Source organism: Antechinus flavipes, chromosome 2 (genome assembly GCF_016432865.1).
Source record: "Antechinus flavipes isolate AdamAnt ecotype Samford, QLD, Australia chromosome 2, AdamAnt_v2, whole genome shotgun sequence".
Classification (NCBI taxonomy): Eukaryota; Metazoa; Chordata; class Mammalia; order Dasyuromorphia; family Dasyuridae; genus Antechinus; species Antechinus flavipes.
In genome coordinates this window covers 665,662,091-665,680,876 of record NC_067399.1, presented here as the reverse complement: position 1 = coordinate 665,680,876, position 18,786 = coordinate 665,662,091, and the positions used below count along the sequence as shown (strand labels likewise).

The 18,786-nt window shown below is 38.1% G+C and overlaps 1 long non-coding RNA gene across 2 annotated transcripts in view; it reads right to left on the bottom strand.

Annotated features, from left to right (window-relative positions):
* The window catches only part of LOC127552141 (uncharacterized), a 29,578-nt gene extending 12,179 nt beyond the window's left edge, over positions 1-17,399 (bottom strand). The window contains exons 1-4 of one of the 2 annotated variants that reach the window (XR_007951271.1): positions 16,618-17,399; positions 11,768-11,819; positions 11,362-11,421; positions 8,335-10,868 (exon numbers count right to left, since the gene is read on the bottom strand). This is a non-coding gene — a long non-coding RNA (uncharacterized LOC127552141). Of the gene's footprint in view, positions 1-1,938; positions 10,869-11,361; positions 11,422-11,767; positions 11,820-16,617 lie in introns of those variants that run through there. The other variant, XR_007951272.1, reaches the window with a different exon arrangement.
* Between the last annotated feature and the right edge of the window lie 1,387 nt (positions 17,400-18,786).

The window sequence follows — 18,786 nt, the reverse complement described above, 5'->3', positions numbered from 1 at the left end:
GTCTCTACTGGATCTGTATCCCAAAGAGATCACGAAAAAGGGAAAAGGCAAAAATGTTTGTAGTGACTCTTTTTGTAGTGGCAAGGAACTGGAAACTAAGTGAATGCCCATCAGCTAGGGAATAGCTGAATAAGTTATGATATATTGATGTAATATATTGCTGAGAATAGCTGTGATTCACAGCTACTCATCTTACAATATTGCTGTTACTTTGTACACAGTACATTTCATTTTGCAATAGCTTATATAAGTCCGGATTTTTCTGAGAGCATCCTGACCATCATTTCTTGAGGTGCAATAGTATGCCATCATAATCATATACCGCAGTTCAGCCACGACCCAGTTGATGGGCATCCCCTCGATTTCCAATTCTTTGCCCCCATAAAGGAGCTGCTATAACTATTTTTGTACATATAGGTCTTTCCCCCCTTTTTATGGCTTTTGGGATATAGATCTAGTAATGGTATTGTTAGGTCAAAGGGCATTCATGGTTTTATAGTCTTGGGACATAGTTCCAATTTGCTCTGCAGAATGATTGAATCAGCTCACAATTCAACCAACAGTGCACTAATATATCATTTTCCCCACATCCCTTCCACCATTTGTCATTTCCCTTTTCTGTCCTATTAACTAATCAAATAAGTATGAGGTAGTAGATGAGATCCATTTTGGACACACTGAGTTTGACATCCAGATGAATGTGAGACAGCTTATGCTGGTGATGTTGTGTTGGCTTTTTTAGGCTGGATTTGTGATTTGTATTGTGAGCAGGGGCTATCTTTTGGCTCTTTTTGTAGTTCCATAACTTATCACAGTGCCTGGTACATAGTAAGTGCTTAATAAATGTTTAGTAATTGATTGATTTGATTGGTATAAGGGACTACCGGTAGGAGAGCTTTTTCCATCAATGCTTAATGGCTCATATTCTATGGTTTTTAGTTAAATAAAAGGGTCTGGGGGCACTGCCCAGGGTCATACACAGCCAGTATGTGTCAGGATTCAGTCCAGATAATTTGTCTTGAGATGAAGAGGAGGTGTAGTAGATAGAGTTCTGGTCTTGGAGTTAGAAAGACTCAAGTTCATCTTCCTCAGGCACTTGTTAGTGATATGATCTGGGAAAGTGGGTTGAGTGTTATCAGTCTCAGTTTCCTTACCTATAAAATAGGAATAGGAATAGCACATACCTCCCAATGTTGTTGTAACATGCAAATGAGATGTTAAAACTTTGTAAGTCTTAAAATGTTATATAAATAATAGGTAACTTTATCATTATTCTCTTTCTGATTCATGAGTCAGTTTTCTATTCATCAAACCATCATCTATGCAGATGACTTTGGGAATCATCTATGTAGAAATGATCATTTATCCTATAAAACTGATGAGTTCTCATAGAGGGTTTAGAAAAGGGTTCACATTTATATGTCTGTTTTTCCAAATGTATAGGGATGCTCTATTTGTGAATAATCAACCTCATGTCAATGAAATAGGAAATTATAGACTATTGAAATATTGATTTTTTTCATCCAAATTTGATCTATGTCCTTTTAGCTTATTAAGATTTTTAGACAGCTTTGTAGCCTGATTCTGTCACCCCAAATATTATCTCTCTCCCAGCTTTGTCATGTCATTGTTTAATTCATTTAAAACTTACTTGCTAATTTAGCACAGATTCATTTAAAATATTATCCAATTCCTAGTAGTTGTCACATTTTTCTTCTATCAATGGAAATTAAAAATATAACTAGGAGAGGTAATGAAATTTTTTATGAAGAGAAAAAAGAAACATCCTTATACTTCAAAAAGTTGGAACTCATTACTGAATCAGACAGAGATCACTATAGGGGACTAATGGAGTCCTTCTTCCCAAACACCATCTGTATTTTTAAACCTTAGGCATTTATTTATTCATAATGACTTCAAAGAGCTCACAAGAAAGGATCACATTGGTTTGTTTATTAGGCCCTAAAGTACATTTCTGGCCTCAGTTAGGACTCAACAAGACACAGCCAAACATTAGCCCAGGAACATGACTAGATATTCTTTTTTTTTTTAAATTTTTATTTAATGATTACTTTATATTGACAACATTATCCCTTGCACTCGTTTCTTTTCCGATTTTTTTTCCCCTCCCTCCCTCCACCCCCTCCCCTAGATGGCAAGCAGTCCTTTATATGTTGGATATGTTGCAGTATATCCTAGATACAATATATGTTTGCAGAACCGAACAGTTCTCTTGTTGCATAGAGAATTGGATTCAGAAGGTATAAATAACCCGGGAAGAAAAACAAAAATGCAGATAGTACACATTCGTTTCCCAGTGTTCGTTCTTTGGGTGCAGCTGCTTTTATGACTAGATATTCTTAGGGAACAACTTTCTTCAATTCCCAGACCCTCAGGTTGGCTAAACTCAAGCCAACCACCATGATGGAATATTCCGAGGAGCTGGGAAATGAGGCCTTTCTTTGTATCCCTGGCAAGTGTGTGGTGAAAGAAGGAAAGAAGGAAGGAAGGAAGGAGGGAAGGAAAGAAAGAAGGAAGGAAGGAAAGAAGAAAGGAAGGGAGGTAGGGAGGGAAGGAGGGAGAGAGGAAGGGAAAGAGGGAAGAAGGGAAGAAAAGAAAGAGGGAGGGAGGAGGGAAGAAAAGAGGGAGGAAGGGAAGAAAGAGGAAGGTAGGGAAGAAGCAAATATTTATAAATAATTTACAAGTATTTTCTAATTTGATCCTCACCAAAACCCCAAAAGTTAGCTACCTTTTATTATTATTATCAATATTTTACAATTGAAGAAATGAAGGTAGACACTGAGTGTTCTATTCATTGCATGACTTGTTTCATTTCATTTCATTTCTTTTCTTTTCTTAGTTTTCAACATTCACTTTTGCAAAACTTCGTGTTCCAAATTTTCCTTCCTCCTTCCCTTATTCCTTCCTCTCCAAGACAGCAAATAATTGATATAGGTTAAATATGTTTCATCTTTTATTGTCATAATTTCTTATTGTTTATTTCCAGGACATAATAGTGGTGATAATGGGCACCTTTGCTTTACTTCTCATCTTATTGGGAAATTCCTCTTCTGAGTCCTACCAAATTCTTTTTATGATACAAATATGGTACAGATACCTAAGCCAGGAAGAGTTAAAAAAGATAGAAAACTACAGACCAATTTCTCTGATGAATATTGATGCAAAAAATTAAAATAAAACAGTAACAAAGAGCTTTTAGGGATATCTCACAAGGATTATACACTATGACCAGCAGAAATGTAGGGCTGGTTCAATATTTGGAAAGATATCATTATAATTGGCCCTAACAATAACAAAACCAATGGGAAAATATAATTATTTTAATAGATACAGAGAAAAGTCTTTGCCAAAGTGCAACATCTATTCATATTAAAAGTCCTGGAAAGCATAAGAATAAATGCAATTTTCCTTATGATAAGTAGAATCTACCTAAAACCATCAGCAAGTATTATCTGTAAAAGGGATAAAGCAGAAGTCTTCCCGATAAGATTAAGGGTGAACCAAGGATACCCATTATCATTACTATTATTCAGTACTGTATTAGAAATTCTAACTATAGCAATAAGGGAGAAGAAATTAGAATAGGCAATGAGGAAACAAGATTATCACTCTTTGTAGATGATATGATGAAATACTTAGAGAATTCTAGAGAATCAACTAAAATTTGTTGAAATAATTAATTTTAGCAAAGTGGCAGGTTATAAAATAGACTACAAAAATCATCAGCATTTCTATATATTACTAGAAAGTCAAATTAAAGAACTGGAAACAATAATACTAAAATTAACTAAAAAGGACATATAAAGGAAAAACCCTATTTGTACTCAGAGAAATAACTGATAAATTGAAGTATGTATAGATAATTTTACACATATATTTATTTATGTCTAATAGAGGCCATCTTTAGGACAGGAGATGAAAAAGAAAAGAAAAAAAGAAAAAATGAATTTACATAACTTTGTTGTATATTTAAAAGGAATAGACATGCAGTTTCATGTTCAATCATCGTTTTTATTATGCAGTCATATAAATACTTGTTTTATTCCATAAATTAAAAAGGAAATAATTTTCTTAAAAAGAAAAACCAATGTTTTAGGTAGGCTGAACCAATATAATTTAAGTAACAATTCTATCTAGATTGACTACCAAAAATTATTTTATAGAGCTAAAAAGAATAATACAATTCATCTGGAAGAAGAAAAGGTCAAAAATATCAAGGAAATTAATGAAAAATGTGTGAAGGAAGGTGGCTTAGTCATACCAGATCACAAACTATTATAAAATGGTAATGATCAAAATAATCTTAGATTGGCTAAGAAATAAAATGGAGTATCAATGGGATAGATTAGGTACACAAATACACTGTAGCAAATGACTATAGTAATCTAGTATTTGATAAACCTGAAGATTCAAATTTTAGGGATAAGTACTCACTATTTGAAAAAAAAATGTTAGGAAAACTGAAAAGTAGTATGGCAGAAACTAGGTATAGATCACAACCTCATATCGTATTAGATAAGGTTAAAATGGTTAAATGATTTAGATGTAAAGCATGGTAGCATAAATAAATTATGGGAACATGGAATATTTTACCCTGTCAGATCTATGGAGAAGGGAAGAATTTATGACCAAAGAAGAGATAAAGAGCATCACAAAATATAAAACTGATCATTTTGATTACATTAAATTAAAAAGGGTTGACACAAACAAAACAAATGCAGCCAAAATTAAAAAGAAAGCAGAAAACTGGGAAGGGAGTGGAATTTACAGCAATTATTTCAGATGAAGACTTCATTTCTCAGATATATAGAGAACTGAGTCAAACTTATAAGTCATTACCCAATTCATAAATGATCAAAGGGAATGAATAGGCAGTTTTCAGATAGAAATTAGAACTATTTATGGCTATAACAAAAAATTCTCTAAATCACTGTTGATTAGAAAAATGCAAATTAAAATAGCTCTGAGGTATCTCCTCACAGCTATCTGATTGTCTCATATGACAGAAAGGGAAAATGACAAATATTGGAGGGGATGTGAGAAAATTGGAAGCTAATGCACTGTTGGTGGACTTGTGAACTGATCCAACTGTTCTGGAGAGTAATTTGTAACTATGCCCAAAGGGCTATAAAATCATATACCACTCCTAGTTCTGTATCCCAAAGAGATTTTTTAAAAAGGGAAAAAAAAACTTATACGTACAAAAATATTTATAACAGTTCTTTTTCTGGGAGCAAAGAATTGGAAATTAAGAACATGACCATTAATTGGGGAATGACTAAACAAGTTATAGCATACAACTATGATGAAATCCTATTGTACCATGAGAAATGATGAGCAGGATGCTTTCAGAAAATCTTGGACCTACATGAACAGATGCAAAGTGAAGTAAACAGGACGAGGAGAACATCGTACACAGTAATAGCAATATTGTGTGATGATCAATTGTGAATGTCTTAACTATTCTCATCAATACAATGATTTAAGACAATTCCAAAGAACTCAGGATAAAAAAAAAGTTATCCATTTCTAGAGAAAGAACTGATGTAGTCTGAGTGTAGATTGAAACCTACTTTTTAAAAACCTTTTTGGGTGATAAGGGAGGTCTTTAACATGACTTTTTTTCTTTTTGAAAATTTAATTCTAGTTATATATTGTTTTCCCAATTACACATAAAGATTGTTTTCAACATTTATTTTTGTAAGATTTTGGGTTCCACTTGCCCCCTTTTCACATCAGCAAGCAATCCGATTTTTTACTTATTCATTTTTTACTTATATCCATATAAGTCATGTTGAGAAAGAAAAATCAGAACAAAATGGGGAAATCATAAGAAAGAAAAAACAAAACAAAACAAAAACAGGATGAAAACAATATGCTTCAATTCACATTCAGTCTTTTTTTTTTTTTTTTTTTTTGCTGAGGCAGTTGGGGATAAGTGACTTGCCCAGGGTCACACAGCTCACAATTCAGTCTTTATAGTTCCCTGTTTGGATGCAAATAACATTTTCCATCCAAAATTTATTAGAACTACCTTTACAACATAACTAATATGGAACTATGTTTTACATGATTACATGTGTATAATCCATATCAAATTACTTGCCTTCTCAGTGAGGGAATAGAAGCAGGGAGAGGGAATTTGGAACCCCAGTTTTTAAAAATGAACCGTAAAAATTGTTTTTGTTGTGTATATACCCTTTGATCTAGGAATATCACTACTGGATCTGTATCCTAAAAAGTCCATAAAAGAGGGAATCAATCACGTGTAAATTGTTTACAGCAGCTCTATTTGTGGTAGCAAAGAACTGAAAATTGAGTGGATGCCCATCATTTGGAGAATGGCTAAATAAGTTATGGTATATGAATGTTATGGAATATTATTGTTCTACAAGGAACAATACAAGGAGAGGAAGCTGATTTCAGAAAAGCCTGGAAAGACTTAGATGAACTGAGCACATGAGCATAACCAAGAGTACACAGTAACAGCAAGATTATATAATGATATATTGTGATGGACTTGGTTCTTCTCAGCAATGTGCTGATTCAAAGCAATTCCAATAGATAGGGGTGGAAATAGGAAATAGGTGGAAATAGGGGTTGAAAATGCCAACTGCATCCAGAGAGACAGCTATGGAGAAGGAAGGTGGATCAAAACATAATATTTTCACCTTTTTTGTTTCTTTGCTTTTTCTTTCTTATGGTTTCCTCTCCCTTTTGGTCTGATTTTACCATTACTGATCATTACCATGACAAACATGGTAATACATTTATAATGATTGTACATGTTTAATCTGCATAATTGCTCTAGCTGTCTTGGGAAGGAGGGAGGTAAGAAAAGGAAGAAGAAGAATTTGAAGCACAAAATCCTAAAAAAATAATGTTGGGAACTATCTTTATTTGTATTTGGAAAATTAAAATACCATTGAGGAAAATTTGTTTTTTCTTATAATGGGAAGAAACAATAAAAAAGAAAAATGAAAATCAAATCAAATCTGAGGTTTTACCTTATGCCCCCAAAATTGGCAAAGATGACAAAACATTATAGTAATCAATGTTTGAGGGCATTGTTGATGGAACCATGAATTGGTATGTCCACACTGGAAAACAATTTGAAAATTTATACAAATAAAGTGGCTAACTACACACCTGTCAGATTGGCTAAGATGACAGGAAAAAATAATGTTGGAGGGGATGCGGTAAAACTGGGACACTGATGCATTGTTGGTGGAGTTGTGAATAAATCTAACCATTCTGGAGAGCAATCTGGAATTATGCCCAAAAAGTTATAAAATTGTGCATACCCTTTGATCCAGCAGTGTTTCTATTGGGCTTATATCCCAAAGAAATACTAAAGAAGGGAAAGGGACCTGTATGTGCCAAAATGTTTGTGGCAGCCCTGTTTGTAGTGGCTGGAAACTGGAAAATGAATGGATGCCCATCAATTGGAGAATGGCTGGGTAAATTGTGGTATATGAACATTATGGAATATTATTGTTCTGTAAGAAATGACCAGCAGGATGAATACAGAGAGGACTGGCGAGACTTACATGAACTGATGCTGAGTGAAATGAGCAGAACCAGGAGATCATTATACACTTCGACAACGATATTGTATGAGGATATATTCTGATGGAAGTGGATTTCTTTGACAAAGAGACCTAACTGAGTTTCAATTGATAAATGATGGAGAGAAGCAACTAAATCCAAAGAAAGAACACTGGGAAACGAATGTGAACTATCTGCATTTTTGTTTTTCTTCCCGGGTTATTTATACCTTCTGAATCCAATTCTCCTGTGCAATAAGAGAACTGTTCGGTTCTGCACACATATATTGTATCTAGGATATACTGCAACATATCTAACATATATAGGACTGCTTGCCATCTAGGGGAGGGGGTGGAGGGAGGGAGGGGAAAAATCGGAACAGAAACGAGTGCAAGGGATAATGTTGTAAAAAAAATTACCCTGGCATGGATTCTGTCAATATAAAGTTATTATAAAATAAAATAAAATATTTTTAAAAAGAGTTATTATTAAAAAAAAACAAATAAAGTGGCTAAAATGGTCATAACTTTTGCCGTAGAGATTCCACCTGTAGACATATAACCCAAAGAGATCATTGACCAAAAAAGCACCAAATATACAAAAATATTTAAGGCAGAAATTTTTGTGATATCAAAGAAATGAAAATAGGTTAGATGCCCAGCAATTGAAGAATGGGGAAAAAACTGTAAATGGAATATCATAGAATATTATAATGCTATAAGAAATGACAAATGTGACGAATTTAGTGAAATAGGGAAGACTTACCTGAACTGATACAAAGCAAAAATCAGCAGAACCAGGAAAACAACATACTTCATGCCTGTAACAATGTAAATGAAAAGAATAACAACAGCAGAACAACTGAAACTGAATGCCAAGAAACTATAAAGCATAGGTTGGCCCCCAAGAAGCATTATAAGGCACTTTCCCTGCTTCCTTTGCAGCGGCAAGAAGGTCCATCAAGGCAAGGATCAAAGCTCTCACAAATGAAGACAATATTGTAGCCGAACAAGTCTAGGACTTTGATAAGACTAAACTGTTTCCTTTCTGTTTTCACTTGTTGCATTCCTAGAAAGGACTTGGTCCTATTAATAACCACCCCCATAATAGGATCACAGTAAAAATTAGCACTGGGAAACTTTAGAAATCTCTTCTTCATCTACCAAACTTTGTATTACACAAGTCACTGGGCTTGATTTGGGGAGAAGTAGAGAGAATGAATTAACCAGGTAATGGGCCACTATATTCTCACCTACTGCTAAAAGATGGCACTTTTACTGGTTCAGAACTCTTGGAAATGCAAAGGTGGTTGTTATATCAGACGGGAAAAGAAATGTAGCTTCCTACAAAATGAAACTAAGATATATTATTCACCTACATATATGGGACTATTTGTCCTCATATGAAAGAATGGCACAGGAGAGCTGGAATGGTCTCATGTTGGATTCAAGAATTTGCTATCTGGTGTTTGAGTTGGGTATGGATAGCAACTGAGTGGAAATTGATCCCTTCTCCTTCCTAACCCTTTCAAGACCCTCCAAATTCAATTTGACAAATATTTATTAAGATCCCCGAATGTACATTGTCTTTGCTGGGTGCTAAGGATAGAAAAAGAAAAAGAAAACCATCTCTGCCTCAAGAGCCAATATCTTCCTCCAATCCAAAGTATATCTGTGTGTCAAATATATGTAATACATATATCACATTTAAAAAATATTTACATATGCATACATATAGATTTTATATATCACATAGATAAATATTAAAATATTATAGCAATCTTTTTTACTATAGCAAAAAATAGGAAACAAAATGGCAGTCCATGGATTGGGAAATAGCTGAACAAATTGTAGTAAATGAATGTAATTTAATATTATCAAGTCAGAAGAAATCCAACAAATGTAAGGGTTTCAGAGAAACTTGGGAAGACTTTTATGAACTAATGGAAAGTGAATTAAGAATTACTTCTGATTCCACTGCTCATTACCTATAGAATAATGAGCAAGTCAATTAATTAAGCTCTGAGCTTCAGTTTCTATCAGATATAGACTAGATGGTCTCTGAGGACCTTTTCAGCTCTAAATTTATCAGCCTAAAATGTAAAACAGATAAAACACTAAAATACAACAAATTCTGATTATTCAACATATGAGGGAATTGGTCAATGATCCCAATTCTTGTCAGCCTACATGTGGGCCTTGGTTATTGCAATGTCCATGGGAATTTGAGAGGATGTGCAGACATTCATATCTGTTTCCAGCCTGCTGGTTATGTGAACAGGCTGCATAGCTGGGGGGCTGGCATTCAAAAGGCACTAGTTTACCAGAACTTCTCCTTTCTCTTGGCAAGATTTCTTCCTGCCTGGAGATGTTCTGGTGAGAGAAGAGAGATAATGCTGTAAAGAGAGAGGACTGAGCCTATCAGAGACCATCATGTGACCCTTAAATACAAACCCTGGTTATTTGCCTTGATATTTGTTCTTTGGTTCTGGGATGAAGAAAACTGGAATCTACAACTTTATGCATTTCAGAAGGTCAGGAGAATGAGCCATCAGGAAGTCTAAGAATGGAGTCAGAGTCACTGTTTGAGTGTTATAGTGTTGAGACCCAGAGGAGTTAGAGACCCAGCCTAACAGTGGCTCAGCCTCAATGTCTCATTTGGACATTACCTTAGTGGAACCGATGTTATATAAAAACTGTGCTAAATTGGAACCCACTTTTTTTCCCCTAAGGCAATTGGAGTTAAGTGACTTGCCCAGGGTCATACAGCTAGGAAGTATTAAGTGTCTGAGGTCAGATTTGAACTCAAGTCCTCCTGTCTTCAGGGCTGGTGCTCTATCCACTGCACCACCTAGCTGCCCTGAACCCACTTTCCTTAAAGTGTATATGGGGTAGTCAAAGAAGACTAGCATCTCTGGTATGAGGACTTACTGAGCCCTTTTCAGGGCTGCTCATCCAACTTTGGTGACTATCTGGTACTCAACTGTCATTTGTGACTCCAAGAAGCTTTACCATGGAGAGTGGTCACTTCCTGGTAAAACTGTCTTGGCAGATGGAGCAAACCAGGTTGAGGATAACCAAGAGACTACAAATGTGTCAGTGAGTTAGGGGGAGATTCAGTCCAAGCTTGGGAAGACATCTCCTGGCAGGATTGGTGGACAACAATTTGTTCCAAAGTCCACCCAGGCTCTGTGGAGTACTTAGCATGGGGCAGACATTAAAGATGCCAAAGTCATCCCCTGCATCCTGGACCGCTGCCAGTCATCCGGACTTTTGTCTTGCCATTGGATTTTGATCACCCTGGAAGAGAGAGGGAGCCTGGTAATTTCATGCAGCTCTGCCTCATTTAAATCCAATTCATGCATGAGTTAAGACATCACCTCATTATGTCATTAGTTCTGGAAAATGAAGGACAAACAAATGGGGACAGTGTGGCCCTAAGGTGTTGAAATAAATTCTACGAACTTTAGTTCTTCCTTTATCTTTTAAGTAAATATCCCCTTGAATTTGCTAATTCAGGTTAATTGGTTAAATGGAAGTGGAATATTAATTAATAACAGTAGGAGGAACAAGCTTGAAATGGAGATTCGAGCTGATGGCATTAGAGAAGAGACCTTCCCAACTTCCCAGACATACCCCTACAGCCTTGAAGAAGAAATATAATCAGATTTGCTTTCTCTGTTGTACTTATCACCTAAAGAAATACAAAGTCTCCAAACTGACTCTCAATTTAAGCAACATGAAGCAAAGCTCTATTTGCCCCACCCTGGTTATAGCATGGCCTTTTTCTTACCTGGATGATTTCTTGTGAACTTTGAAGAAAGCAATGGACATACTCTTCTGTATCAAAAGCCTGAGAGAGGAAAAGAAAAAAAGAAGAAAAATGGAGATAGGAGGAAATGAGATGTCTTTAAGGAATATGGAAAAGAGTAAGACCAACAGTTATCAAGAACCTCAGGCTGTTCTAACATACACACACATGCGCGCATGCACACACACACACACAAGCATACACACACACACACACACACACACACACACACACACACACCCCAATGATTGTACAAAGCAAGTATTGAAAGCTGCGACATATGAAAAACATTTCAGATTTTACCACTTTTCCCCAAATTGTGGCTAATGAGAGAAGCTGAGATGTGATAAATCATTAACCTGAAAAGAAAATTACATAATTCACCTACCCTTGCTGATTGTAATTCTTGTTACTGGGAACATTTTTCAGAAACTTTGCTCCTGTTAAAATAAATAATTAAAATCTAAGAGGCAGATCTGCTTTGTTAAGGCAGTCAGGGTCTCTGGACTTCCCTTGGGAGATTTGGAACATCACGCTGAATTTTTATATCCTCAGGCTTTTGTTGAAAAGGCCATAGAAGACTGATATCACTTGGCTACACGCCAGAGCCCCAGTCCCTTTTCCAGACTTGTGTCTCTTGAGAACAATGATAGGGCTAGCTCTTATGACTATTGAGACTATTTATGAGATCTTTATCATGCTCAGACATCATTCTTCATTATTTCTTAGTCAGTCTCCCCAAATCCCCTCTGGTGAAGGTCACGATCCAGATCTGTGACAGTTTGTCAGCTCCTGCCCCATGCAATCCATCTATTACTTAGAGCCTCAGAGGGTTATGTATTCATAACAACTCATTTCATTGTTATTCAAATTAGAATTTGAACTCCCTACCCCAAATAGGGTCACCAAGAGTCAGACATGACTGAAATGACTAAACTTCTTGGTTTTAAAGCCACCATGGAAGTCAATCCACCTGCTTACAGTGCTACCTCCCATCTAGCTCTAGGTAGGAAAATAAATTCTGGATTATGCCTTAGATACTGGGTCTCCCTACGAAGCAGAAAGACTCAAAGCTCCTTCCTTTCACACTAAACCACCAGAATTGCAGGGATGGAAAGAAAATATTCCTGTAGGGCTAACATCTTTTGGAAAAGCTGAATTCATGTATTCTCCTATCCTTCAGAATCTGTACTTAAGTAGGGGATAACACAGGATCAATTCTCTCCTCTATGAAGCGAAGGGATTTCAAGTGGATCAGAATTTCCCAACTACCAGGACCCCAGCAAATGTTTCATTTACTTGCAAAATGGAGCTGCAGTTTGGAACTATGCCCAAAGGGCTATAAAAGTGAACATATCCTTTGATCCAGCAATACCATTGCTTGGTGTATATCCCAAAGACATTCAAAAAAGGGAAAGGAACTTATCTGTACAAACATATTTATAATAGCTCTTCTTGTGATGGCTAAGAATTGAACATCCAATGGATGCCCATCAACTGGGAAATGGCTAAAAAAGCCATGGCAAATAATTTTAATGAAATATTATTATTCTATAAGAAGTGATGAGCAGGATGATTTCAGAAGAAGCTGGAAAGATTTACATGAACTGATTCCAAGTGAAATGAGCAGAACCAAGAGAATATTGTACACAATATTGTATAATGAAGAATGAAGAATGATGAGAATTAGTTCTCATCAATACAATGATTCAAGACAATCCCCAAAAACTAATGATGAAGCATACTATCTGCTTCCAGAGAAAGAACTGATATTGTCTGAAAACAGACTGAAACATGCTATTTTTCATTTTTCTTTCTTTGTCTTCTTGCACAAAATTACTAATATGGAAATATTTTACATAACTGCAAAAAAAAAGGAGTTGGGGAGGGGGGATGGAGAAAGACTGAACTGCCAAAAGTCTTTGCTCTTTAAGAATGATCAGATAGGAACATTAGCTAAGCCCTATAGTAAATGACAAAAAATCCAGATTCACCGTGAAGGCCAAATTGTCTGTAGAAATCTGGACTTAACTGAATATAAGCAAGAATTGTCAGCACAGCTATCTGGTTATCAGAATCTGATTGGCTAAATGGCCTGATTCCATAGCATGCCATTTAGGAGGAAGCTCAGGAATAATTTGATTATTAGGATTTCCTTTAGGCTGGAGAAGATGGACAAACCCAGAGGGCCCTTTTGACTCTCATTAATCACAAGCAGGGGTAGATGAGGTGTTCAGGTTTGAGGGCTTGCTTCTCATCCACCTTTGGTATCCACCTGATTCACCCAACTCTCACCTGTGGCTCCAAAAAGCCGTAGCCTGACCAGTGGCTACATCTTAGTAAAACTTCTTGGCAGATGAGCTAAACCAGACCGAGGGCAACTAACTAGCAGGCCTGAAATCCAGCAGTGAGGCAGGGGGATCATGGGAAGCCTTCCCTCAGCGGAATGGGTGCATGAAAACAATCTATTCCGACGGCTACGAAAGAGGCAGAGGCAAGTGCTACGGAGAGCCTGATCAGAGATGCAAAGGTCACCCACTGCATCCCAGACTGTTGCCAGCCGTCCCGACTTGAGAGAGGGTGAAGCTGATGACTTTGTGCAACTCTGTCTCACTTAAATCCAAATCACAAGCGAGTCGAGACCTCGCCCATGATGTCATTGATCCTGTTTGAAAATTAAACATTAAAAAAGAAGGAAAACGAAAGGTGAACCCCATCAATTGCATACTTGAGGACAAAGTGGATGGATGTAATTGCTGAACTCCTACCTGTGGCCACCAGGTGGGGATGCAGCTCTGGAAATGCTTCTTCAGCCCCACAGAGCCACTGCCACCTCGTGTCGGCCAGCTCCCTTGACTGAAAGGTAACAAGAAAGCTCAACTTCCTCAGTGTTGCTGAATAAACAAACTAAAAGCCAATAACCAAAGCTGTTCATCTCTGAGGCTTCCACACATGATCAATTCCTCACTTCCTCCTGATGAAGAGGGAAAAATTATTCTCCTACATCTCCGTCAAGACACAGGAGCTACAGATGCAAAATGCTAAGCAGTCTATCATATGAGCGTTTTCATTAATCAGTAAACATTTATTGGGCACCAATGACTGTGCCAAGCATTACACTGGGGACTAGGGACCAAAAAAACAAAGTCAGGAATAATTTAAGCCTGAAAATGCAGCAGACCCAATAATACCATCTGGTAATTGTAAGCAATACATAAGATAATGAACAATTACATTAGGGGTTGAATAAATTGCAATCTCTAGTCTTGGGACTCTGTAATTGCTTAGGTGATGTCTATGCACAGGAAGCCCGAGTCACAAAAATACTACAGTCTCTGACATGGCCTGCATGACTTTGTTTAAGTCACATCCCATTTGGGCCAAATTTCCTCATGTAAAAAGTAAGGAGTTCGGACTGTGTGCCCTCTGAAGTGCCTTACAATCCTAAACCTATTCCCTCGGCACAAGGAACACATCCCATCACATTTTTTAATTATAGCTTTTTATATACAAGACATATGCATGGGTAATTTTTCACCACTGAACCTTGCAAACATTTCTGTTTCAACTTTTCCCCTCCCCCTCCCCCAGATGGCAGGTAGTCCCATACATGTTGAATATGTTAAAGTACATGTTAAATACAATATATGTGTACATATTTATACAGTTAACGCTGCACAAGAAAGATTGGGTTTAGAAAGAAGATAAAAATAATCTGGGGGGAAAAAAACAAAAACGCAAGCAAACAATAAGAGAAAGAGTGGAAATGCTATGTTGTGGTCCACACTCATTTCCCATGATTCTTTCGCTGGTTCTGTTCATTACTGAACAATTGATTCCATCACATTTAATGGAAGCGTGAATGGTCACGTGGCCTACAGAAGTTCAGGGCATCTTGAGAAAGGCTACACCGTCCTTTTAGAGTCTAGGGGTCCCAATAAGAAGTTGGAGGGCACTTCACCGATGTTTGGTGTGAGCCCCCACCGGTGTATTTCTCAACCCAATATTATGAATTAAGAATTGATTTAGTCAGTCAGCCTTAAATAGCTTTTTAAAAGGCACATTTATTAAGATGCTGAAACACATGCAACTGGTAGAAAACATTCTCGAAGTCTATAACACACTCACCCACAGTCACATAGAGAATCCAGGAGGAAACGGCCACCATGTCAATGCTCTTAATTTACAAACGAGGAGACACACGCCCCAAAGTCAGATAAGTGTCTAAAACAAGTTTTGACCCCGATTCTTCCTAAGTCTAGGATTCTAACGGCTGGATTTGAAGTCAGAGAATCTGGGTCCAAATTTTCGCTCTGTCCTTTGCAACCAATAGCTATGACTAGTCTGTCTGGGACTCCCAGTGTAGATACTGTTGTCAACTCAGGTGCCTTTGCATACAGGTCACTGAGGGGAAGCTCAGAAGCATATCAGTGAAAGCTCTTTCAGCTCTGGGTCATGATTCACAGCGATCAATTTAATCCAATAAGCATTTATTATGCACCAAAGCATTGTGCTGAGCACTGGGGTCAGGAAGACAAAGCTGAAATCAGCTCTGCCCTCAGCAGCTTATACTCTATGGTGAGGGTAGGAGGGGGATTTGACACAACTATTTTTGGAGTGTTTTATGGGACAGGCTTGTCGTCTGCGGTCCTCAAAATGTGTCCGATGAAAGGGCATAGCCAAGGGGTCTCAAAGGTCCTCTAGCTCTAGGAGTCTTTATCTCCTCCATTCAGAGAATATAAAATCCACTCCTGATCCAACAAGCCCCATGGCCATACTCTCTTACAACAACTCCCAGGGCTGTTTCCAATCATTTCCATCTTCCCATGGCTCCCTCCAGGAAGATACTGCTCTGATACCTAATCATGGCCCTGGGTTCTTAAAAGCAAGGCCTAGGGAGCCCAAGTGACTGATCCACTCAGAATCACAGAAGCCTGGAGTTGCAAGGGACTCAATTGATTCTCGAACCCAAGCCGTATATGAGCAAGCATCCCTCTGCAGAATCAAAGACCTCTAGTGATGGGGAAGTGGCCACCCCTGGACTAGTCCATTTTAGTTGTCAGGAAGAAGTTCCTTACATGAAGACCATATGTCTCTTTCCCATTGCAAAAAACAAAAACAAACAAGAACCCCAGAAAGGCTCAGAGTTTAGGCTGAAGTTGCAGACTTCATTTTTGGCCACTGGCTCATATCCTTTTTTATTCCATCTCTCTGAGTGTGCTCCCAATCCATACTTACCTTCTCTGCATTTGAATCCCAGCTTCCCTGCATGTCTGACAAAGAACCCAACGGTCCATGCTTGAGACCAGAGACCGCGCTGGGGCTGTAGCAGAATGGCAGCACTGTCATGGCCCCACGGGCAAGCTCACTGCCCAATTTTCCTGAGATGGAAGAAGAAAGAAGAAGAGTGGGTGACTTAAGAAGAAGTATGGCCTATGTAGAACAAAATGGTACACTCCCAAACAAGAAGAATCTTTCTGTGTTTTTCCAACTCCCAGAACTGTGAGGATCTCACAAATGACAAAGAAGTCAAGACACCTTGTGGGTGTGAGCTTGGCCCAGAGACATGACAGTTCAAAGGGGTTGAGGGCACAATGACCAAGCCTGTGAACTCCCAGAGGAGGAAGTTTTATCCTTTGCTGCAGATCAGAACCTTTTCTGAAATTTATAGTCTTAGGAGAGTTGCCTACCTGGAGGATGGGTCACATACTGTGACAGGCAAGACTTGAACCCGGACTTCCCAATTCCAAGGCCAGCTCTCTCCATTACACCATGGCTACTGTGATTTGAGGGGGAAAGAGAAAGAGTTGATCTGAATTATCGTTTCATTTCATAATAAAGCTGGGGATAGGAAACCTAAGCCTTCGCTTTTGGTGATGAGGTAGAAAGCATCCTGGACTCTGCCACTGGCTCTCTGTTTGATCTTAGTCAGCCCCTGGGACTGGATCTTCCTCTGTAAAAGGAGAGGGTCAGACCAGAGAAGTTCTGGGATCCCTTTCAATGCCAGAGCTATGACTTGATGATGGCTAAGGTCTCTTTTACCTCCAAATCTATTCTCTGTTGGAACAGAGGCAGTAAAGCTAACAGAGCCAACTCAGAGGACCATAGACTGAGTTCCAGAAAGGAGCTTAGAGCGGATCCAATGCAGCCCTCCCAGAGATTGTTGTGCTGGGGGTCTCTGCACATCAAAGAGCCAAAGGGGAGCATTTAGAAATGGAGCTGGTAGGGAGAAGCAGAGTTACCTTACCTCTACCCAGTTCCACTCACAGTCTAGAAAACATCCCTTCACTGAAAAGGCTGATAGAGAAGATAGAGAGAAGGTGGCCCACACACCCACCAACCCTGGGCTCATCTGGATTACTGGGGTTTGATAATGTACTTTGTTTGGCTTGAGCCCCTGTCCTAGCTCAATCTTCCAAGGTCATCTAAACTCAGATTGCACCAGGATAAGAGACCAGACAAGGAACATGCATTGAAAAATTAGAATGTTCAACTAGGACTAAAAAAAAATGAACAAAGCATAGGATACACCTTCAGACACACCGATGTCATGGAAGAGACTGCCTCCTCTGGGATGGGAACGCTTAGTGTCTGTTCTGTGACTGAAGCAAGAGTAGAGAAGCTTCCCTCATTTTATGCGTGCTCAGAATGGAGCTCCCTACAACAAGTCCTTCTCTGTCTCTCCCTCCTTCTCCCTTCCTGCCTTCTTCCTTCTCTCTCTTTGTCTCTTTCTCTCTGTCTCTTTTTCTGTCTCCTCTCTCTGTGTCTCTGTCTCTCTCTGTCTCTGGGTCTCTATCTCTGTCTCTGTCTCTGTCTTTCTCTGTTTCTGTCTCTCTGTCTCTCTCTCTCCCATGCTTTAAGCACAGGGTCTCACAAGAATCAAAGTCCTCATCATTTAAATCAATATTATCTTTGAGCACCAGAGCCTCAAAAAATATCGTCCCTTCTTTCAAATGTGTCCCTATCACTCAAATGTTTAACTTAAAAAAAAAGAAAGTCAAAGAACACACTAAAATCTATGGGTTGTAAGACAACCCACAATCCTAAAGATTCCCACAATATTTCTTCAGCATCACTTACAGTCCCAACATGGGAAATAGTGAGTTTCCTGAAACAGCAAGATTCTTAAAAATGTGTTCTTGGCAGTTTTTTGGGTTTGTTTTACATTGCCATCATTTCCCAGTACTATCCCAGGAACTTCCCTTTCAACAACAAAAAAGTTGAGTTAAGCAAAATAACCCCCTAAGTATATCAAAAACATTTTCTCCATTCTGCATTTTTACTCCAACTTTCTTTACAAAGAGATAGACAGAGTCAGAGACAGTTGGAGACAGAGACATAAAGAGAGAGACAGAGAGACCAAAAGAGACAGAGACAGAGACAGAAACACACCATATGGGCGAGTGG